At 44.7% G+C, this 25,020-nt stretch overlaps 1 protein-coding gene across 7 annotated transcripts in view; it reads left to right on the forward strand.

The window, feature by feature from the left end:
* LOC145345507 (E3 ubiquitin-protein ligase MARCHF1-like) overlaps positions 1 to 25,020 on the forward strand; it is a 361,092-nt gene that overhangs the window by 326,906 nt on the left and 9,166 nt on the right. The window lies entirely within an intron of this gene.

Here is a 25,020-nt window from a genome sequence, read left to right on the forward strand (position 1 = left end):
AGTAGCACAGTGATTAGCACTGCACCTCACAGTGCCAGGGACCCGGGTTCAATTCCAGCCTCGGGTCACTGTCTTTGTGGAGTCTGCACGTTCTCCCTGCGTCTGCGGACATTTCCTCCGGGTACTCTGGTTTCCTCCCACAGTCTGGAACATGTGCTAGTTATGTGCATTGACCTGAACAGATGTCGTAGTGTGGTGACTAGGGGAATTTCACAATAACTTCATTGCAGTGTTAATGTAAGCCTTATTTGTGACAAATAAATAAATTTTACTTTTTAGGGGGATTAGCAGGGTAAGTATGTGGGGTTACGAGAATAAGGCCTGGATGGGAATATGGTGGGTGCAGACTTGTTGGGCCAAATGGCCTCCTTCTGCACTACAGGGATTCTATGATTGTATACTCTCCAAAAGAGCATCTTACCTGAGCCCACCCATAACACCGTGGCTAATCCACGTAACTTACATATCTTTGGACTATGGGAGGAAACGGAGTACCCAGAGGAAACCCACGCAGGTGCAGCGGGAATATGCAAACTCCACACAGTCACCCATGTCGGAATTGAACCCAGGGCTGTGAGGCAGCAGCAGTGCTAACAACTCTGCCACCATGCTGTCCCTCATTATTAACACCATTTCTTAGCAAGTTACTCTAATCTCTCACCAAAGTAGAAAACCATTAGGAATTCTACTCCATTAGTTTTGATTCTTACTGCGTAGCAGAGTCCCTGGGTTGTGCACTTCTACAAACAGTATTTAATAATACTACTGTTATATAACCGGAAAAAACTCAGAATTATTGTACAATATTAAATGTTAGCAACCTAAGTAAAGCACTTTAAATACTGTACATCTGCTTTATATTTTGTTACGCTTACTCCCATTTCCTCATGCTCTGTCTGCTATTGGATTTCTACTTTCATCTTTTTATAGCTAATCTATTCCAATATGTCAACTTTACCTATTTTGTTTTGCTTTTGATTTTTTATGGGCGTCTGGTTAATGACAAGATATGGAGATGCCGGCATTGGACTGGGGTTAACATAGTAAGAAGTCTCACAACACCAGGTTAAAGTCCAACAGGTTTATTTAATAGTGCTGTTTACTACCAAATAAACCTGTTGGGCTTTAACGTGGTGTTGTGAGACCTCTTACTGTAATAACAAGACAACAGACCAATAAATAGTGTAAGTAAAATAATCTCAAGGTCCAACCCCCATGCCTCCCAACCAAAGCAGGCAGGCATCTCATTTCAATAAATAAATCAGAATCCAACACTGTCGGATACCACACAATTTCAGGTACTAATGGAGTGTCTAATCCATGCTGGTCTTAAAATGGAATGGTCCAACCAGTGGTCTTTAAAATTAGGCACTGAAAACAGTCACTTTTCCCAATTATTTTTGAGGACAGGACGAGCATGAATACTTCTGAGCTGACATTTCCACTCCATTTCAGCCTGCCATCCCAGCTCACCTCTCCAGAGGATCTATTCAACATTCCACCAGCACCTCCCTCCCCTATCACCCCATGTCTGCTGAGCATGAACAGAAATTTGAAAAAAAAACGTTAAACTTCAAAGAATGTTAATGAACATTGCTGTTTGACTGGGATGTTTGTTTAGTAAGCTTGATGTCCTTGGTGCTGTTAATCGTTTATGGAACAAGGTAGGACCTATATGTTGTTGCTTCAATTCAAAATTAACTCTGAGAAAAACAGTTTTTCACAGTTTGCAATAGGTTTAACATTAAGAATTACGACCTTAAACCTTTATTTCAAAGCTGCTGTATAGTTTTGATACAGGCTTTTAGTTTGATTTGCAGATCAGAAATTAACTAGTTATGTCATATAGTCCAAAATATCACTTGTTTATTCTGTAGCCTGTCCCCCAATACATGGCACAGTATCATATCTGTGAACTTTGAACTGAAAATAGGGACTCAGATCATCTGGTCAGCAAAGGAGCTGGTGTGCTCTGCACTGATCATGATTTAAACTGTCCACTTACCATTTACACCAGGACATCTGTACCTTCTAGTTTTGGTCCTAGCGGGGATCCAGTGATGAGTGGAATTAGGAGGCTAAGTTGCACATAATTCAATAGAAGCCACACCGACCTTTCATGGCGAACTGATGAAAGGCTCCTTAAGATTCAAATTCAGTTGATTGGCTTACGCTGTTTCAAAATGGAGCTCTTACCCACAACACGAACCTCCCCATGACCCAGACACAGTGCTCCCTGACACAATACACCCTGCTGACATTGACACACACACGCGCGCACACACGTACACACACACACACACACACACCATGGTTATCTTCCTTCCCTCACACAATGACACGCCTTTCGCCCCACACAACACACCCCTCGCCCCACAATACACACCCCCCCCCACACTACACATCTCTGCCCCCATACTATTCACACCTCCTCCCACAATACACACCCCTCCCCCACACAATGCACACCTTCCCATTGCAGTGGCTATAACTGTTTGACTGCATTCACCTGATATAAGTGAAATGATCAGAATTATTAGTTGAATGTAATTGGATATCAATGACTTCAAAATACATTGCAGATCACATTACAGGGGCAGCACGGTAGCACAGTGGTTAGTGCTGCTCCTTCACAGCTCCAGAGGCCTGGGTTCAATTCCCAGCTTAGGTCACTGTCTGTGTGTGGAGTTTGCACATTCTCCTCGTGTCTGCGTGGGTTTCCTCCGGGTGCTCTGGTTTCTTCCCACAGTCGAAAACTGTGCGGGTTAGGCTGATTGGCCGTGCTAAAAATTGCCCCTTAGTGTCCTGAGACGCTTAGGTTAGAGGGATTAGTGGGTAAATGTGTTGGGATATGGAGGTAGGGCCTGGGTGAGATTATGGTCAGTGCAGACTCGATGGCCATCTGGCCTCTTTCTGTACTGTAGGGTTTCTATGATTCTATGATCACTTATAAAATACTCAGAAGAACAACTGCCCATGCTATATAGAACCCAAGAAGACCGTACGTGGATGGCAGGTTTCCTTAATATAGTTTGAATAAAAGGCTGATGTAAAACTCCAAAAGGGTTGCCTGTTTATTGAGGGTGCAAAATATGTGTTCATGGATAACGGCAAAATTCCGTATCACCCTCGCACACACAATGAACCTCCTACTCACCCCCAACAATGCGCACAATGCTCCCCACACTCTCAACCATTCTCACCCTTCCCTGACCTCCAGCCAATTTCTATCCCTTCCCTCAGCCCCAACAATGTTCACCCACTTTCTCAACCTCCAACAATCATGATGGGCCTTTTTCCATGCTGTATAACTCTAGTGCCAATTGACTCACACATCTCCAAAAATTCTCACCCCCTTCCCACACCACCCCGACAATCCCAGCCACCAAGAATTTTGACAATGCTCACCCCTTGACATCGTTCAAAGATGTCAAATCGATCTGAAAGGGAATAAACTTGCAGTGCAAAGATGTGCGGTTAGGTGGATTGGCCATGATAAATTGACCCTTAATATCAGAGGGATTAACAGGGTAAATATATGGGGTTATGGGGAATGGGTGGAATTGTTGTCAGTGCAGACTCAATGGGCCGAATGGTCTCCTTCTGCACTGTAGGGATTCTGTGATTCTATTGCTCAACAGCCCACACCCAACAATGTTACCATCTCCTCTCATCCCCCATTCCTTCCTGGTAATGTTCATCCACCCCTTTCCTCCCACTAACCCTATTGCCGGGTAGGAGGGGTGAACATTTTCAGGAGGGAGTGAATACAATGGGGCTTCAGGGTTAGAAATTGTCCACATCGTGGTGTTGGAGTCAGTCCAGCTGCTTTGTGCTGTGCTCCACAGCGGCTTTCCCGGCTGTAGTAAGTATGTGTGAAACCCAGTCTCAGTTTAGGGCAAACCGTGGTGTATGGCCATCTCAGGTGACAGTGGTCAGGGATCAGGGTTTCACTTCAGTGTATATGTACCATGTCCAGACTTCTTCAGGAACCTGAGATGGCTGAAACTGAATCATTCAGCACTCCCCGTACCTGCAGATTCAGCCTGACAATTTCTCTGCGATATAAAGTTGATCAATGTTATAGCACTGCCCTCTTGTGTATATGTGTTTACTAACAAATCAATCAGAAAGGGAATAAACTTACAGGGTACACTTTTCTTTACCCTGTATATCTGCGTCAGGATGTAGGGAGTGGCAACACAACAGAGTCCAGGGCCCGCTGCCCCCACCGATGTCCAGGGCCCACTGCCACCACCGGAGTCCAGCACCCACTGCAATGGATATCACACTGTCCCAGAGTTCAGTTTAGAATAAGGACATTATAAGCAATAGAAGTTAATACATCAAGTTTTTTAATTCAAAGTGGAATAAAACTATTTCAGCAGATAGGTCATTCAAAAGTCAGTATCAGCTTAAGAAACTTGAGCTGACCCAGGATGAAGTCGCTAAAAGACAGAGTTTGAAGATCCTCAGGAATTGACAGCCCATAAATTCTTCTAATTACTTCCTGCAATTATAACTACTAACTAGAGTGCAGAAGTACATCTATGGATAACAAGTGAAGAATAAAACAAGCAAACTTCCTAAACTTTGACATTCAATTTATCACCATTTGGAATAATGGTTATTTGGACATTTAAGAATCTTGGCACATTGAAAACAGACAAAAGTAGAGATATGTCTCTAACCAACTCCCTGTCTGACTATATATCTTAGACACCTGACATTCAAGCAGACTCTAAGAACATAAAATCATATGCTTGGTGATAAACACATTTTGCCATACGAACATTACTCAATGCAAGAGATAAATGAACAAACAAATTTATAGTACCAAATGAGTAAGAAATATGTATATAAACAGACAGATCTACAGACTCGTCACTCATTCTATCTCCTGCTAAGAATGCAGTCAGAATTCTGTTCTGCAGGCATGCTTCATCAACAAAGACTCTCGTGATTTTTGTAAGTACTTTTCTATGAAACTTCTTAGAAATGTATTAAAGATTGATGTGATACACTAAGACTTTCCATGTTTAGATGCATCCTTCTCTTAGAGAAGATAGTTTATTAACAGATAACAAAGGACTGCTAATCAATTTATACTTTTAACTCCACAATTCTGTATGTGTCAACTGAGAGTATTTTGTTATAAAGTACTATCAGAAGTAAACTGTGTAACCTTAATCTTACAAGTTTTAGATCCTGGACACTCACTTAGAAAGTCTTAAATGGAAAGGATCCACGACTGACAGAGGTAGGGGATTTAGTTATGAGTGATGAATCTGAATATCTCCCATTAGAAAGTAACAGATCCTGTTGACCTGTTTGAGACAAAAAAGAGTAATCTCCATTTGTGAGAGCTATTCTGAGTTTTAGAGAAACAGATATCCCTCTATTGGTGGCTTAGCCTCACATAGGTTTGTAAGATAGTCCTTTCGGATCTGGGATACCTAAACCACTCAAAGCACTACTCCCACTGCAGCCCAGCGCACACTGCCACCACTGGAGCCCAGCGCACACTGCCACCACTGGAGCCCAGCGCACACTGCCACCACTGGAGCCCAGCGCACACTGCCACCACTGGAGCCCAGCGCACACTGCCACCACTGGAGCCCAGCGCACACTGCCACCACTGGAGCCCAGCACACACTGCCACCACTGGAGCCCAGCACACGCTGTGTCCACTGGAGCTCAGCGCACGATGTGTCCACTAGAGCCCAGCGCACGATGTGTCCACTGGAGCCCAGCACACATGTGTCCACTGGAGCCCAGCGCACATGTGTCCACTGGAGCCCAGTGCACATGTGTCCACTGGAGTCCAGCGCATGATGTGTTCACTGGGGCTCAGCACACACTGTTTCCACTGGAGCCCAGCACACGCTGCATCCGCTGGAGCTCAGCACACACTGTTTCCACTGGAGCCCAGCACACGCTGCATCCGCTGGAGCTCAGCGCACACTGTTTCCACTGGAGCCCAGCACACGCTGGCTGTGCTGCAGCCCAGCACACAATGCCTCCGCTGGAGCCCAGCGCACGCTGCATCTGCTGGAGCCCAGCGCACGCTGCATCTGCTGGAGCCCAGCGCACGCTGCATCTGCTGGAGCCCAGCGCACGCTGCATCTGCTGGAGCCCAGCGCACGCTGTTTCCACTGGAGCCCAGCGCACGCTGCCTCCGCTGGAGCCCAGCACACGCTACCTCCGCTGGAGCCCAGCGCACGCTGCCTCCGCTGGAGCCCAGCACACGATGTGTCCACTGGAGTCCAGCACACGCTGCCTCTGCTGGAGTCCAGCATACACTGCCACCACTGGAACCCAGCGCACAATGTGTCCACTGGAGTCCAGTGCACGCTGTTTCCACTGGAGCCCAGCACACACTATTTCCACTGGAGCCCAGCGCACGATGTGTCCACTGGAGCCCAGCGCACGATGTGTCCACTGGAGCCCAGCGCATGCTGTTTCCACTGGAGCCCAGCGCACGCTGTTTCCACTGGAGCCCAGCGCACACTGTTTCCACTGGAGCCCAGCGCACGCTGCCTCCACTGGAGTCCAGCGCACGCTGCTTCCACGGGAGCCCAGCGCACGCTGCCTCCGCTGGAGTCCAGCGCACGCTGCCCCTGCTAGAGCCCAGCACACGATGTGTCCACTGGAGCCCAGCGCACGCTGTTTCCACTGGGGCCCAGCGCACGCTGCCTCTGCTGGAGTCCAATGCACACTGTTTCCACTGGGGCCCAGCGCATGCTGCCTCCACTGGAATCCAATGCACACTGTTTCCACTGGAGCCCAGTGCCGCTGTCTCCATCAGAGCAATCTTTCTGGTTTTATCAGAGCTTGATATGGCTCCTCGTCTGACCAAGACCACAAGAAACTACAAAGGATTGTGAATGATGCCCAGTCCATCACGTAAACTAGCCTCACACCGTCTACACTTCCCACTGCCTCGGAAAATCAGCCAGCATAATTAAGAGCACCCCGGACATTCTCTCTTCCACCTTCTTCCATTGGGCAAAAGATACAAAAGTCTGAGGACACGTATCAACTAACTCAAGAACAGCTTCTTCCCTCTCCATCAGACGTTTGGCCTATCTTGCATTATGTAGATCTTTCTCTACACCCTAGCTATGACTGTGACAGCATATTCTGTTCCCTATCTTTTCTTTCTCTGTGCTTCATCTGTATAGCATGCAAGAAACACTGCATACTAATGCCCGTGACAATAATAAATTAAATTCTGTGATTCACAGCGCCAGGGACCTGGGTTCAATTCCGGGTTTGGGTTCTGTTCAGTGTGGAGTTTGCACATTCCCCCTATCTCTCAAGGGTTTCCTCCGGGTGCTCTGGTTTCTTCCCATAGTCCAAAGATTAGGTGGATTGGCCATGTTAAATTGCCCTTTAGTCTCCCTGACACAGTCAGACTAACTACTTGAGTTTTGGGGATAGGGCTTTGGTGGGGTTGTTATCGGTGTAGGACTGATGGGCTGAATGGCCTCCTTCTGCACTGTAGAGCTTTTATGATTCTAGAAATCCTTTACCATGAAGCTGCAGTGGGATTAAGGAGTTCTTCCTGCAGTAGATTTTATGGTCACTAGATGGCACTGCTCCCCTATCTCCAAACCAATTTTGTAACTGGCATCAAAAGAGAAAATGGTGGATAATCTCAGCACGTCTGGCAACATCGGTAAGGAGAGGAAAGAGTTGACATTTCGAATCCAGGCGACCATTTATCAAAGTGTAACTGGCATGTTTTATCCCCAATTTCACACTAAAATCTCTTGTCTGTAATATTTAAAGATTGTAATATCGGAGCAAGCATGTAGCCTTCACTGGCTCACGCTAACTATGTGATGCTGTAAGAAAGGTGATTGTTGGGGAATATTTTCAAATTGTTTTAGGTGATAATGTTCCCATTCACTCTGTCTGTTAAGTCTCCTTGCTCCAGAGCCTATTCTAGAATCGCAGTAAATGTATTGAATCCTGCTCCATCTCACTGTACTTTTTGAAGAATGGCCCAAATTCTCCACCACTGAGGACATCATCAGCCCCAGCCACTGACTCTCTGTGAGATTTAATACCAATTCCTGTTGCCCTACCTTTCAGCCTGACTCCCTAAGTTAGAGGTTTCTTTTTTTAATTCGTTTATGGGATGTGGGTATCACTAGCTGGACCAGCATTTATTGCCCATCCCTAATCGCCCTTGAGGATGTGATGGTGAAGTGCTTTCCTAAACACTGCAGGTGTGGGTACATATACAGTGCGGTTAGGGAGGATGTTCCAGAACTTTGATCCAGTAACAGTGAAGGAACGATATATTTCCAGGTCAGAATGGTGAGTAACTTGGAGGGGAACCACCATATGCTGGTGTTCCCATGTATCTGCTGCCATTGAACTTCTAGATGGAAGTGGTCATGGGTTTGGAAGGCACTGCCTAAGGAGCCTTGGTCACTTGTCGCAGTGCATCTTGTCAATGCTACTGTACATTGGTGGTGCAGGGAGTGAGTATTTGTGGTTGGGGGTGCCAATCAGATGGGTTGCTTTATCCTGGTTAGTGTTAAACTTCCTGAGTGTTGGAGTTGTACTCATCCAGGCAAGTGGAAAATATTCCATTACACTCCTGACTTATGCCTTGTAGATGATAGACATTGGGGAGTCAGGAGGTAAGTTACCTGCCACAGGATTCCTAGCCTTTGACCACACGATTTATATAGAGCTTTACAGCATGGAAAACATACATAGAAGATAGGAGCAGGAGGAGGCCATTGGCCTTTTGACCCTGCTCCGCCATTCATTATATTCATGGCTGATCATCCAACTCAATAGCTTAATCCTTCTTTTTCCTCATAACTTTTGATTCCATTTGCCCCAAGTGCTATATCCAGTCACCTCTTGAATACATTCAATATTTTGGCACCAACTACGTTCTGTGGTAATGAATTCCACAGGCTTACCACTCTTTGGGTGAAGAAATGCCTCTTCACCGGCGTGCTAAATGGTCTACTCTGAATCTTCACACTGTGACCCCTGGTTCTGGACTTCCCCACCATTGGGAATATCCTTCCTACATCTATCCTGTCTACTCCTGTTAGAACTTTATAAGTCTCTATGAGATCCCCCCTCATTCATCTGAACTTCAGCGAAAACAATCCTAACTTAGTCAATCTTTCCTCATACATCAGTCCTGCCATCCCTGGAATCAGCCTGGTAAATCTCTGGTACACTCCATCGAGAGCAAGAACATCCTTCCTCAGAAAAGGAGACCAAAACCGCACCCAGTACTCTAGGTGTGGCCTCACCAAGGCCCTGTATAGTTGCATCCCTGCTCCTGTACTGGAAATATCTCGCAATGAAGGCCAACATGCCAATTGCCTTCTTTACCGCCTGTTGCACCTACATGCTTACCTTCAATGATTGGTGCACAAGGACACCCAGGTCCCCTCTCCCAATTTACAGCCATTCAGGTAGTAATCTGACTTCTTGTTTTTGCTTTCAAAGTGAATAACCTCATCTTTACCCAAATTATACTGCATCTGCCATTTATTTGCCCATTCATCCAAGCTATCCAGATCATTCTGAAGGATCTTTGCACCTGTGTCACAGTTTACCCCCCCACCCAACTTGGTATCATCTGCAAACTTACATTATGTTCCCTCATCCAAATCATTTCATATACATTGTGAATATCTGGGGTCCCTGCACCAATCCCTGTGGCACCCCACTAGTTACGGTCTGCCAATTTGAAAAGCACCCATTAATTCCTACTCTTTGTTTCCTCTCTGCAAACCAGTTTTCCATCCATCTCAATACATTTCCCCCAATCCCGTGTACTTTAATCTTGCACAATAATCTCCTGTGCGGGCCTTTGTCAAATGCTTTCTGAAAGTCCAAGTATACCACATCTTTCTGAAAGACCAAGTATACCCCCTTATCAACTCTACTAGTTCCATCTTCAAAGAATTGCAACAGATTTTTCCCTTTATAAATCCATGCTGACTCTGTCTGATCCTGGCACTGCTTCCTAAATGCTCTGCTATAAAGTCCTTAATAATGGATTTGAGAATTTTTCCCATTACTGACGTTAAGCTTTCTGGTCTATAACTCTCTGTTTTCTCTCTACTTCCTTTTTTGAATATTGCAGTGACATTCGCTACCTTCCGATCTGCAGGGACTGTTCCAGAGTCTGCAGAATCCTGGAAGATGACCACCGATGTATCTACTATTTCTAGAGCCACCTCCTTAAGTACTCTGGGATGTAGATTTTCAGGCCCTGGGAATTTATCCACCTTCAAAGCAATTAATTTTCCCAGCCCCATTTCTGTACTAATATTGATCTCCCTCAATTCTTCCCTCTCACTAAATCTTGCATTCTCCCACGTTTCTGGCGTTTGATTTGTGTCCACTTTTGTGAAGACAGAATCAAAGTATGGATTTAACTGCTCGGCCATTTCTTTGTCCCCTTTATACATTCCCCTGTTTCTGTCTCTAGGGGACCTACATTTATCTCCACCAACCTCTTTCTCTTCGCATGCCTATAGAAACTCTTAGTGTCAGTCTTTATGTTCCCTTCAAGCTTAATTTCAAACTGCATTTTTCCCTCGGTGCTTCTTTGCTGGATTCTAAACTGCTCCCAATCCTCAGACCTATTATTTTTCTTGACCAATCTATATGCTTCTTCCTTAGATTGGATACTCTCTCTAATTTCCTTTGTGAGCCTGGATTGGCCCTCTTATCCATTTTACTTTTATGCCAGACAGGAATAAACAGTTGCTCTAGTTCCCCCATGCATTCCTTGAATGTTTGTCATTGCCTGTCCACTATTATCCCTTTAAGTAATTCTCCCCAGTCTATCAAGGCCAACTCACTTCTCATATCCTCACAGTTTCTTTTATTAAGATACGGCACCCTAGGCTCCAAATCAACTACTTCACTCTTCATCTTGATAAAAAAGTTCTATTATGTTGTGGTCACTCATTCCCAAGGGGTCTCGTGCAGCTAGATTGGCAATGATTCCCTTCTCATTACACAGTACCCAGTCTAAGACAGCTGTTCCTCCACATGTTAGTCAAGAAAACCATCCTTATACACTCCAGCAATCCCTCCTTTAGATCATTGTGGCTAATTTGATTTGCCTAAACTATGTGCAGATTAAAATACCCATGATCGCCAATACTCTCTTATCACATGTGTCTCAAATTTTGTGTTTAATGCCATTTCCAACATCACCACTCCAGTTTGGGATTTATATCTGCCACCCAGTAATTTTTTTTTGCCTCTTGGTATTTCTTAACTCTACCTATGTTGTCGGACCTAATATCCTTATTGTTTTCATTTCCTCTTTAACCAGCAGTACCACTCCACCACCTTTTCAGTTATGCCTGTCTTTCCTAAATATTGGATACCCTGGCACATTCAATTCTCATCCTGCAGCCATGTCTCTGTAATCCCAATCATATCTTACTGATTTACATCTATCTGCATGATTAGTTCATCCACTTTAATGCAAATGCTCCGCGCATTGGGGCACAGAGCCTTTAAGCTTGTCTCTTTAACGTTGTTTGCTTTTCTCCCAATATTTTTCTCTCTAGTCCTGTTTGAACTTTGTTCTTGGTTTCTCTGCCTATCACGTTTCTTATTCCCTTTTCTACCTTTTGCTTTTGTCTTTGCTTTCTCCTTCTCTGACTCCTTACATAGGTTCCCATCCCCCGGCATATTAGTTTAAACCTTCCCCAACTGCTCTACTAGCAAACAGTCCCCCTAGGAGTCAAGTCCCAGTCCTGACCAGATGCAAACTGTCCAATTTGTACAGGTCCCACCTTCCCCAGAACCGGTCCCAATACCCCACCTCCCCCAACACCCGCCCCGACACCATCTCTTCAGCCACGTAGTTATCTGATATATCCTGTCGCTTACACTCTGGCTAGGAATAATGCGGAGATGCCGGTGTTAGACTGCGGTAAGCACAGTAAGAAGTTCCTTACCATTTGTCAGCCCAAGCCTGGATATTGTCCAGGTCTTCCTGTATTTGGACGTGGACTGCTTAAGTATCTGAGAAGTCATGAATGGCACTGAACATTGCACATCAGCGAACATGGCGGGTAGGTCGTGCCTTACTAACCTTATTGAGTTTTTTGAGAAAGTGACCAAAGAGGTGGATGAGGGTAAGGCAGTGGACGTGGTGTATATGGATTTTAGTAAGGCGTTTGATAAGGTTCACCATGGTAGGCTTCTGCAGAAAATGCAGACGTATGGGATTGAGGGTAATCTAGGAAATTGGATCAGGAATTGGCTAGCAGATAGGAGACAGAGGGTGGTGGTTGATGGTAAATATTCATCATGGAGTTCGGTTACGAGTGGTGTGCCTCAGGGATCTGTTTTGGGGCCATTGCTGTTTGTAATTTTTATTAATGATCTGGATGAAGGTATAGTTGGGTGGATTAGTAAATTTGCTGATGACACCAAAGTCGGAGGTGTGGTAGATAGTGAGGAAGGGTGTCATAGTTTGCAGGAAGACTTAGACAGGTTGCAGAGCTGGGCCGAGAGGTGGCGGATGGAGTTTAATGCGGAGAAGTGTGAGGTAATTCACTTTGGTAGGAATAACAGATGTGTCGAGTATAGGGCTAACGGGAGGACTTTGAATAGTGTGGATGAGCAGAGGGATCTAGGTGTATGTGTACATAGATCCCTGAAAGTTGGGAATCAAGTAGATAAGGTTGTTAAGAAGGCATACGGTGTCTTGGCGTTTATTGGTAGGGGGATTGAATTTAGGAGTCGCAGCGTCATGTTGCAACTGTACACAACTCTGGTGCGGCCGCACTTGGAGTACTGTGTGCAGTTCTGGTCCCCACATTACAGGAAGGATGTGGAGGCTTTGGAGAGGGTGCAGAGGAGGTTTACCAGGATGTTGCCTGGTATGGAGGGGAGGTCCTATGAGGAGAGGCTGAGGGATTTGGGGTTGTTTTCGCTGGAAAGAAGGCGGCTAACAGGGGATCTTATTGAAACATATAAGATGATTAGAGGTTTAGATAGGGTGGATAGTGATAGCCTTTTTCCTCTGATGGAGAAATCTAGCACGAGGGGGCATGGCTTTAAATTAAGGGGGGGTAGTTATAGGACGGATGTCAGGGATAGGTTCTTTACCCAGAGGGTGGTGAGGGATTGGAATGCCCTGCCTGCTGCAGTTGTAAATGCGCCTAGTTTGGGGGCGTTTAAGAGATCCGTGGATAGGTTTATGGACGAAAAGGGATTGGTTTAGGTTAGTGGGTCATTGTTTTGTAACTGGTCGGCGCAACATCGTGGGCCAAAGGGCCTGTTCTGCACTGTAATGTTCTATGTTCTATGTTCTACATCCTCACTTCTGACCTTATGATGAGAGGATACTACCTTGAGGAACTCCTGCAGTGATGTCCTGGGACTGAGACGATTGACCAACAACAATTGCAATCACCTTCCTTTGTGTCAGGTATGACTCCAGCCAGAGAGGAATTTTCCCCCTGATTTCTGTTGACTCCAGCTTTGCTAGGGCCCCTTGACGTCACACTTGATCAAATGCTGCCTTGATATTAAGGGCTGTTACTCTCACCTCATCTCTGTCATTCAGCTCTTTTGTCCATGTTTAAACATAGGCTGTAATGAGGTCAGGAAATGAGAGACCCTGATGGAACTCACTGATTGTCCGTGAGTAAGTTCTTGCCGAGTAAGTGAAGTTTGATAGCACTGTTGGTGATCCCTTCCAGCACTTTACTGATGACTAAGAGTAGACTCTTGGTAATTGGCGGGGTTGGACTTCGTGCGTACAGGATATACCAAGGCAATTTCCACATTGCCAGATAGGTGCCAGTGTTGTAACTGTACTGGAACAGCATGGCTAGGGGCACAAGAGGTTCTGGGACACAAGCCTTCAGTACTATTGCTGGAATATTTTCAGGGCCCATTGCCTTTGCAGTATCCTGTGCTTTTAGTTGTTTCTTAATATCGCATGGAGTGAAGACTGGCATCTGTGATTCTGGGGACTCCAGAGGAGGCTGAGATGAACCATCCACTTGGCACTTTTGGCTGAAGATTGTTGTGAATATTTTAACCTTATCTTTTGCACTGATGTGCTGGGGCTCTTCCATCAGTGAGGATAGGGATACTTGTGGAGCCTCCTCCTCCAGTGAGTCGTTTAATGTCCGCCACCTTTCATGCTGGATGTAGCAGAGCTGTTGGTGGTTGTGGGATCGCTTAGCTCTATTATTTGCTGTTTATGCTATTTGGAATGCATGTATTCTTGAGCTGTAGCTTTACCAGGTTGACACTTCATTTTTAGGTGTGCCTGGTGCTACTCCTTGCATGCCTTCCTACACTCTTCATTGAACCAGGATTGATCCCTGGCTTGGTACCCTGAAAGTTTTAGGGGAGCAAGAACTGTTTTTCCCTACCTACCTTGTCCAGCCCCAGCATGATTTTGAACATCTCTATCAAATCTGCTCTTAGCTGCCTTCTCTCTGAGGAGAACACTCCTGACCTCTCATTCCTGGAACTATTCTTGAAAATCTTTTCTGCACGCTCTCACATTCACATCCTTCCCATAGTGTGGTGTCCAGGACTGTACATAATGTTCCTGCTGAGGTCCAACGAGTGTCTTGTATAAGTAAGCATAACTTCCTTGGTCATGTTCTTTATGCCCCTGTTAATAAAGCCCAGGATGCTATCTGCTAAATTAACTGCTCTCTTCACATGTCCTGCCATCTTCAATGATCAATGCATGTACACACCCAGGTCCCCCTGTTCCCCTTTAAGAATTGTACCCCTTATTTTTATATTATGTATCCATTGTGACACTAATGCACCTTTATGAAAGGTTTCTCTTAAATCATGATTTCTGCAGCTCTCACAGTTTCAGTGTTTTCTTAGCTCGCAATCGTAGTAGTTCTCAATGCTGTTGAATTGGCTACCAGATGTCATTTTATTGATTCATAAGTGGCTTGGATGGCTGTTGTTTGTTTTTATTTTGGGATTTTGTATAACTCTACATTGTTAGGAGGAAAAAAAACTAGTTGGCAGTTCAGGTAACAGAAGTTCTTTTATTTTCAGTTCTGAGCTACAGTTTAGCTTTAGAAGGGACAGCAAGCTAAAAAGAAATGTGTTCTTTCTCTCCCCGATATTTTGGAAATTCTGCTGGTTATCTGAAAGAAATGTCTTACCTTCCTGCAGTAAAGATTCTGCAGTTGGTGACTTGACCAGAGAGTTTCTTGCTAGGGTTCTGAGAAGTTGTTTTGTCTTCAACTTGTCCTGAGTAAATCCAGGACTGAAGACTTCAACCAAAGGACTCAATTTCCAGTATCACGTGAGCATTAAACTTTACTGTGTTGAACTTGTTTAAAGGGTTTTGTCTATGGAAGGTTTTAGTTTTGATTGGAACATTTTAGGAAGGAACATTCATTAAGCGTTTTATATTATAATGGGGTTGTTCTGTTTCTTGTTTGTAACTGTTAAAAGTTCTTGTTAATTTTCTTACTATACATGTTAACTATATTCTTAAATAGACTTTATTTGTTTAAAGGTCCCTAGTGGCTCAATTGAATCATACCTGAAGTGAAACATATCATGCCTATCCTAGCCAAATTCAAGGTGCAAAACTTATGATCCAGGCAAGCATATACTTTGGAGTTTCTGATCTGTAACAGAATACCATGTTCTTTCTAGGGAAATTCATCCCCTCACACGTCTCTGCATTGAACTTCATCTGCCACTATTTGCCCACCCCATCCACTTACCTATGTCATTTTGAAGAGATACTGTAATCTTCCTTTGTGTCAGATGTAACTTCACCCAGTGGAGAGTTTTTGCTCTGAGTTTACTTCAATGTTGCTAGGACTCCTTGACTCATCCAAAGCCACCTTGATGCCAAGCACAATCGCTCTTAACTTACCTCACCTCACCTCACGTTTGACCCAACGCTGTAATGAGTTCATGGATGAGAGGGGTGTAGAGCGAAATGGTCCAGGTGCAGGTCAGTGGGACTAGGCAGAAAAATGGTTCGGCACAGCCAAGAAGGGCCAGAAGGCCTGTTTCTGTGCTGTAATGTTCTATGGTTCTATGATTGCAGGAACTGAATGATCCTGACGGAACTCAAATTGAGTGTCAGTCAGCAGTTATTACTGAGTAAGTGCACCTTGATAGCCAAGTGCTGTCTCTCCTGCTTCTAAGAGCTAAAGTGAAGAGTCGGAAGAATCATTATCTGTGGCCTTGTATTTGCAGTGCTGACAGAGCTATTGTAAAACTTAGTCTGCTGGTCTTGCCAAACCATCATGTAGCAGTGATGTCAGAAGGTGGACTTCCTTTCAACCTTTACCATTGATACCCTTTTCAATTTCAAAATCCCCAAGTTCCATGTCAATCACTCTTTTGAAGTCTCTTCCCTTGGATACTCGAACCTTCCTCATTATCTCCAGAAGCACTTCCTAACCTCGTCATTGGAATGGTTTCTGGGTGGCCAGGGTATACAGAGCCCCATTCCTGTCAAAAAAAGACCAGCTCAGGGTACAAAGCAAAGGCTTCAAGTATGTTGTCTTCTCCCAGGTGAGACCCCACCCACCTTCCTTCACTCCCAGGCAATACTCAAGTATCCCAGGATCCCCCCACCCCCACCCTCTAAACTCCTAGTGCAGAAGCCGCAGTTTTAACTTGCCACATGACAAAGGTTTTAAAAACATAAAAGGTACAGATTTAGTAAATCAATCAAAGGCACAGAGAATGAAAACTTCTCAAACAAAAAAAAGAGATGTGTCAGAGGAAAAGGCAGTCACAGAAAGAGTGGCAAACTGGTAAAAACAAAACAAAAGGACACAAAAATTAAGAAAATGTTTGTGAAAAGCCGTGGTGCACGAAGGAATACAAAGTGGATAATCGAATGAATTAGCAAGACGTAAAGAAATAGTCACAGAAAGAGAGACTTGATTTTTATTTTCAGTTTTGATGGTGATTTAAAGCCTCGAGAAATCTGTTAGCAGTAAAAGATTACAGAGATAAAATAAGATTTTCAGTAACAGGTTTTAATTTATTCCAGGATATTCTTTTCCTTATTTTGGTGAGTATTTCCCCATTAGGTTTACATTGTCAGCTGGGACAGCAGAGCCAATGGGAAGGATAATCACATCTTCTCTGTGGTGTCTGATAATTGTTCTAAAGTGGAGAATGTTGGAATCTGTCAACTAAACTCCCAGAAGATGCAAAGCTAACAGCATAACATTTCTCCTCAGCTCAGCATGATTGCTTGATGCCACAGGCTGTAAAGTTAAAACAGAATCTTTGATCTCACATCGTCAGCTTGCTGCAATAAGTCGAAAATAAAATTCAGCTGAGCAAAGTGTTTGAGCCACCATTTCAGTGAAACACTGAGATCTCAATCTGGATGAAGAGACTGGGGACATGTACAGAACACAAGTCAGAAATTAGCCCCTGGGAAAGAAGAAACTTGGTATTTCCCAGTCCCAGCTATTTGTAGTTTTCGTGGTGTTAACACAGGTCTGGGAGCAAGTTACATTTCCAATCTGAGGGAGCATAAAAATGACAGAAGAATGATTATAAAATGTGGAATGAACAGAAAAATTGGAAACAATTTTTGACAGCAGTTCCCTGGATTTCAATAAAAGTGTATTGGTTGATATTGTTGCCTAGCAACGAAAGCACTTGCTGTGAGCACGTTTTTATTTAGATGCGTCTCTCATGATTAGTTTTCCTTTTACTTTTTTCTCATAATTTAACTGCCTCACCTCTCCTTCCAACAACCTTTCCACAGCATGAGGACAATTTCCTATTAATGGAGATGTTATTTACTGCACTTCTTAACAACAGCGGCACCATTTTATAAACATCGTGTTATAGACCAGTTTCATTCTCACAGAGAAATATAGGAAATTCTGAATCCATTCATTTTCTCTCTCTTAGCCTGTAGCAGTACAGAGAAATTTGCAGATAACAGGAAAGTATTGGCAATGTTGATCAATTGATCCTTGAATTCCCTGGTCAAATACAATTCTATTAATTCTTTGCTCCACTTTTCCCATTTTAGTAGAGACATTAATCTCATCAAAATTAATAAAATAAATGTCTCTATAAAAATTGTCACCGGGTCTTCCAAGTGGTTCCTCAGACCATTGCTGTAAACAAAACTGTATACGCCACTGTGAACTGACATTCTGAATTGGGGCACCCTCACAGTTAACATCAGCCAGGTTTGTGACACTGGGACAAGCTCGCAATATCCTCAACCGTGGCCCTGTGTGATGGATAAACTGTGAAAAGCTGCAGCAATGTTCACCAGCACCTGGAATATGTCCTTCTGTTACTGGGCCACAGACACCACAGAATGAGCCAAGCTTTGGAAGCCATTACTCATGTTTCAAACCTCTTACCCCAGGCTTTCCACCCTGACCGTGTTGGACTCGGTACCACTCATTGTCAGTACATGTCATATGACAGAAAGCTTCTGGACTCCTCCAGCTGACCTTGCAGTTGCTGGAATGTTTCCGACAGTCTCTCCTGTAAAGCCTGGCTCTGCATCTACATCTCTGCCAGACGCTTAATATCTGCCTGGGGAGAATGGGACAGTGGAGTCTCACTTCTCTGCTGCATCCCAATTTCGCTGATTCCTTAGGGGTCTCCTCTGCGAGTTCCATCACCCTCTCCTCAAAGTACTTGGACCTCTGGTATCCCTCACCAGTCTTTGCCTTCTCCTGTTGTGAGCAAGCTTCTCCTGTGAGAACATAAAGATGACATTTCAGGTGCACACTTGGCAGCTATGGGGGGTTTCCATCAGGTGGCATGTGTGGGCATCATAAAAGTTGTTGTGAGGGGCATGGCTGGGAGGGGGTTTATGCTGGTTGCTGGGTGTTTGGATAGCTGTAAAGTAGCATGTAGGGGAGCTAGATGCCAGGTCAAGGTCAGGGTGGTGCCAAAGAAAAACAGATGGGTACTTACCCTTCCAGCTCTAAGGGGGTCACTTGTCTTCTTGCGACACTAAGGTGATTCTCCTGGTCAAGCCACTGGTGCTTACTGCCTCCCCCACTGCATCCCAGGCTGGGTTGAGGATGCTGCCTGGAGATCTTCAGCCCACATGGAGGAGATTATGACCTTCCTCTCCTCCACTGCATTAAGCATTTGATCCAAGTCCACATCCAGGGACCTCAGGGATGCCTTCCTACTCACCATATTCTTGTCTGCAGTGACAGGCAACGCTGCATTTAAACAGAGCTGATGCTCTGAGAGTAGCTAAGAGTAGTGGGCGAGAAGAGGATTGGGAGAGGTTTAAATGTCAACAAAGAATGACAAAGAAGTTGATAAAGAAGGGTAGGATAAACTAAGCTGGGCTTGCGCTTAATATAAAAACGGATAGCAAGAGTTTTTATAAATATATAAAAAGGAAGAGGCTGGCTAGGGTGAACGTTGGACCCTTAGAGGATGAGAGGGGGGACTTAGTGGTGGGGGATAGGGAAATGGCTGAGGTCTTGAATAACTTTTTTGTTTCAGTCTTCACGGAGGAGGACGTGAATAATTTGCCGGGTGTTAGCGATGGAAAGATGGTAGGAGTGGAGGGCCTGAATGACGTTATTGTTACTAGAGAGGCGGTGCTCGACAGACTGGAGGGACTGATTGTGGACAAGTCCCCAGGACCGGATGGAATGCATCCAAGGGTTCTGAAAGAAATGGCGGAGGTGATAGTGGATGCCTTGATGATTATTTTCCAAACCTCGCTGGATTCCGGGGAAGTGCCGGAAGATTGGAAAACATAGAACATAGAACATAGAACATTATAGCGCAGAACAGGCCCTTCGGCCCACGATGTTGCGCCGACCAGTTAAAAAGCAATGACCCTCTAACCTAAACCAAACCCTTTCCATCCATAAACCTATCCACGGATCTCTTAAACGCCCCCAAACTAGGCGCATTTACAACTGCTGCAGGCAGGGCATTCCAATCCCTCACCACCCTCTGGGTAAAGATCCTACCCCTGACATCCGTCCTATAACCACCACCCCTTAATTTAAAGCTATGCCCCCTCGTGCTAGCTTTCTCCATCCGAGGAAAAAGGCTATCACTGTCCACCCTATCTAAACCTCTAATCATCTTATATGTTTCAATAAGATCCCCTCTTAGCCGCCTTCTTTCTAACGAAAACAACCTCAAATCCCTCAGTCTCTCCTCATAGGACCTCCCCTCCATACCAGGCAACATCCTGGTAAACCTCCTCTGCACCCTCTCCAAAGCCTCCACATCCTTCCTATAATGTGGGGACCAGAACTGCACACAATACTCCAAGTGCGGCCGCACCACAGTCTTGTACAGTTGCAACATGACGCTGCAGCTCCTAAATTCAATCCCCCTACCAATAAACGCCAAGACACCGTATGCCTTCCTAACAACCCTATCTACTTGATTCCCAACTTTCAGGGATCTATGTACACATACACCTAGATCCCTCTGTTCATCCACACTATTCAGAGTCCTACTGTTAGCCCTATACTCCACACATCTGTTATTCCTGCCAAAGTGAATTACCTCACACTTTTCCACACTAAACTCCATCCGCCACCTCTCGGCCCAGCTCTGCAACTTGTCCAAGTCCCCCTGTAAACTAAGACACCCTTCCTCACTATCTACCACACCTCCGACTTTGGTGTCATCAGCAAATTTACTAATCCCCCCAACTATACCCTCATCCAGATCATTTATAAAAATTACAAACAGCAGTGGCCCCAAAACAGATCCCTGAGGCACACCACTCGTAACTGAACTCCATGACGAATACTTACCATCAACCACCACCCTCTGTCTCCTATCCGCCAGCCAATTCCTGATCCAATTACCTAAATCACCCTCAATCCCATACATCTGCATTTTCTGCAGAAGCCTACCATGGTGAACCTTATCAAACGCCTTGCTAAAGTCCATATATACCACGTCAACTGCCTTACCCCCATCCACCTCTTTGGTCACTTTCTCAAAAAACTCAATAAGGTTAGTAAGGCATGACCTACCCGCCACAAAACCATGCTGACTATCTCCAATCAATTCATTACTCTCCAAATAACTATAAATCCTATCCCTAATAATTTTTTCTAAAACCTTACCCACAACAGAAGTAAGACTCACCGGTCTATAATTCCCGGGGAAGTCTCTGTTCCCCTTCTTAAACAATGGGACAACATTTGCCATCCTCCAATCCTCCGGCACTATACCTGTGACCAACGACGACCTGAAGATCAGAGCCAGAGGCTCTGCAATCGCCTCTCTTGCCTCCCAGAGAATCCTAGGGTAAATCCCATCCGGCCCAGGAGACTTATCTATTTTCAAACCTTCAAGAATATCTAGCACATCCTCCTTATCAACTGCAATACTGTTCAGTTTACAACCCTGTAACCCAGTGTTCTCCACAGCTACATTTATGTCCCCCTGCGTGAACACCGAAGAGAAATATTGGTTCAATGCCTCTCCAATCTCTTCCGGCTCCACACACAAATTCCCACTGCTGTCTCTAACTGGCCCCAATCTTGCCCTACCAACCTTCTGTTCTTAACATATCTATAGAACGCCTTAGGATTCTCTTTAATCCTATCAGCCAAAGTCTTCTCATGTCCTCTTTTAGCCCTTCTTAACTCACTCTTTAACTCCCTCCTAGCCAATCTAAAGCTTTCTAGTGCACTACCTGAGCCCTCAAGTCTCATCCGGACATAAGCCTCCTTTTTCTTTTTAACCAGCGAACCAACTTTCTTAGTGCACCACGGTTCCCTAGCTCGACCAATTCCTCCTTGCCTGACAGGGACATACATATCAAGGACAGCTAATGTTACGCCGTTGTTTAAGAAGGGTGGCAGGCAAAAGGCAGGGAATTATAGGCCAGTTGGTTTAACATCTGTTGTAGGTAAAATGTTAGAATCCGTGATCAAGGAGAAAATAGCGAGGCATCTTGAGGAGAATTGTTTGATAGAGCAGACGCAGCACGGTTTCATTAAGGGGAAGTCGTGTCTGACAAATTTATTGGAGTTCTATGAGGATGTGTCTAGGGCGGTGGATAGAGGAGAGCCGGTGGATGTGGTGTTTCTTGATTTTCAGAAGGCGTTTGACAAGGTGCCTCACAAGAGGTTATTACAGAAGGTCAGGGGACATGGAGTTGGGGGTAGGGTGTTAGCGTGGATAGAGGATTGGCTGTCAAATAGGAGGCAAAGAGTGGGGGTCAATGGGTGCTATTCGGATTGGCGGTTGGTAACTAGTGGAGTGCCTCAGGGGTCGGTGCTGGGGCCTCAGCTATTTACCATTTATATAGATGATCTGGAGGAGGGAACCGAGAGTATGGTGTTGAAATTTGCTGATGACACCAAGATTGGTGGAACGGCAAATTGTGCGGAGGGTGTGGAAAGTCTGCAGAAGGATCTAGATAGGCTGGGCGAATGGGCCAGGAACTGGCAAATGGAATTTAATGTTGGCAAATGTGAGGTTGTCCACTTTGGTCGGAATAATGGTTGGAAGGACTATTACTTACATGGCGAAAAACTGCAGCAGGCGACGGTGCAGAGGGACCTCGGGGTCCTTGTGCATGAGTCGCAAAAACCCAGCCTGCAGGTGCAGCAGGTGCTCAGGAAGGCAAATGGGATGCTGGCCTTCATAGCGAGGGGGATCGAATATAAAAGTAGGGAGGTCTTGCTGCAGCTGTATAGGGCACTGGTGAGGCCGCAGCTGGAGTACTGTGTGCAGTTTTGGTCGCCGCACTTACGCAAGGATATTTTGGCCTTGGAGGGAGTGCAGAGGAGGTTTACTAGGCTGATACCAGAGTTGAGGGGGTTGAGCTATGAGGAGAGGCTGAATAAACTAGGCTTGTACTCGTTAGAGTTTAGAAGAATGAGGGGAGATCTCATTGAGACATATAAGATGATGAATGGGATGGATAGGATAGAGGTGGAGAGGCTCTTCCCGCTCAGAAAGGACAGTAGGACTAGGGGACACAGCCTCAAGATAAAGGGGGTGCGGTTTAGAACGGAGTTGAGGAGGAACTTCTTCACTCAAAGGGTGGTGAATCTCTGGAATTCTCTGCCCGTTGAAGTGGTGGAGGCTACCTCGCTAAATATTTTTAAGACGCGGGTTGATGGGTTTTTGATAGGCAAGGGGATTAAGGGTTATGGGGAGAGGGCGGGAAAGTGGAACTGAGACACGACAGATCAGCCATGATCTTATTGAATGGTGGGGCAGGCTCAAGGGGCTAGATGGCCCACTCCTGCTCCTATTTCTTATGTTCTTATGTTCTCATCACGGGGTCACAGCTAATTCCCAACTCCAGTGAATCAGGTGTCAGGAATTGGGCAATCATTGGGATCCCTGTGGGGGAGCGCTAGTCCATTTATATCCATTGAATTCCAACTCATCAGCACTGCCAGCACCAGCAGGACACAGTTCAATTTACCCACGAGTGGCAGTACTTAGTTTTTTTCTGGAGAATTACAGCTACTGTGTAAAGCTGACCATTGCAATTGAGGGCCCGTTGTATCAAGCAGTGTTATAAAACAGAGCAAAGGAAAATAAACCGTTGGATATTCGGAGATGCCACAGTCGTTGCTAAGTATTGACTCAGAATGGAAATCATGTTCAATTTTGCTTTCGTTTTCCAGCCTAGAAGCAGAGTAGAAATGATTATTAGTCAATAAATGCTTCACATGGTCATCCTTTATCTGCTATTTCAGCAGAGATATTAGAGTGTTTTAAATAAACTGGAGACTGTGTTAAAGTAGCAGTTTTTATTCACTGTTATCATTGTTCACAAAAAGCTGGGATGATGTCCTGTCATATAATAGTTTCATTTTTGAGGAGATAACAAAGAGGGTAATGTTGATGTAGTGTACATGGATTCCAATGTGGGAAGATGGTGTAGTCCTAATGTCACTAATAGTCCAAACCTTTTACGTACTCAAATTCCAGCATAGCAGCAGGGGGAATTTAAATTCAATTCATAAAACCTGGAATTATAAAACTAGTCTCAGTAATTGTGACCGTGAAAAGCTATCATCAATTGTTGTAAAAAAAAAATCCATGTGATTCACTAATGTCCTTTAGGGAAGGAAATCTGCCATCCTTACCTGAACTATCCTGACTCCAGACCCCATGTAATGTGGTTATCCTGCAACTTCCCACTGAAGTAACTCAACAAACCATTCAGCTCAAAGGCAATCAAGGATGGGCAACAACTGCCAGCCTTGCCAGCGATGCCCAAATTCCCTGAAGGAATAAGAAACAAATTAGCGCACTGCAGCGCAACAAATTTGTGAGCAAAGTTTTAGCTCATGAAATGAAAGGAACATGAATACAAAATTGGCCAAGTGACAAGAAAGAGATGAGTGGTGAATGGATGGTTTTTGGAGTGAGAGATGTTTGTGTTGGAGTTCTCCTGGGGCTGTTGTTGGGACCTTTCCTCTTATTGATTTATATTAATGACGTAGACCTTGGTGTAACAATTTTAACATCTAAGGCTAATTTGTAACTTGGAAGCATTGTGAACTATGAGGAGGATAATGTGGAGGTTCAAAATCGTGGAGGCAGATAAGTGGAGCATTTAATTCAATGTAGAGAAGTGTGTAGTGATTAATTTTGTAGAGAGAATGTAGAGAAACAATATATAATAAAGGTTACAATCCTAAAGGGGGTAAAATAACAGAGAACTGGGTGTATATGTGCATCAGTCATTGAAGGTGGCAGGACAGATTGAGAGAGTGATCAATAAAGGTACAACAACCTAGGCTTTGTCAGTAGGGCCATAGAGTACAAGGGAAGGAGGTTATCTTAACACCAAACCAGCTTCAGCTGGAATATTGTATCTAGTTCTGGACACCATATTTTAGAAGAGACGTGACAGCATCACAGAGAGTGCAGAAAAGATTCACAAGAATAAATCCAGGCTTGAGGAACTTCAGTTCGGTGGTAGATTGGAGAAATTTAGATATTCTCCTTGGATTCGAGATGGTTGAAAGGATATTTTATAGAGGTATTCAAAATCTGAGG

The sequence above is a fragment of the Carcharhinus amblyrhynchos genome, chromosome 1, assembly GCF_965287045.1.
Source record: "Carcharhinus amblyrhynchos chromosome 1, sCarAmb.v2.hapA, whole genome shotgun sequence".
Classification (NCBI taxonomy): domain Eukaryota; kingdom Metazoa; phylum Chordata; class Chondrichthyes; order Carcharhiniformes; family Carcharhinidae; genus Carcharhinus; species Carcharhinus amblyrhynchos.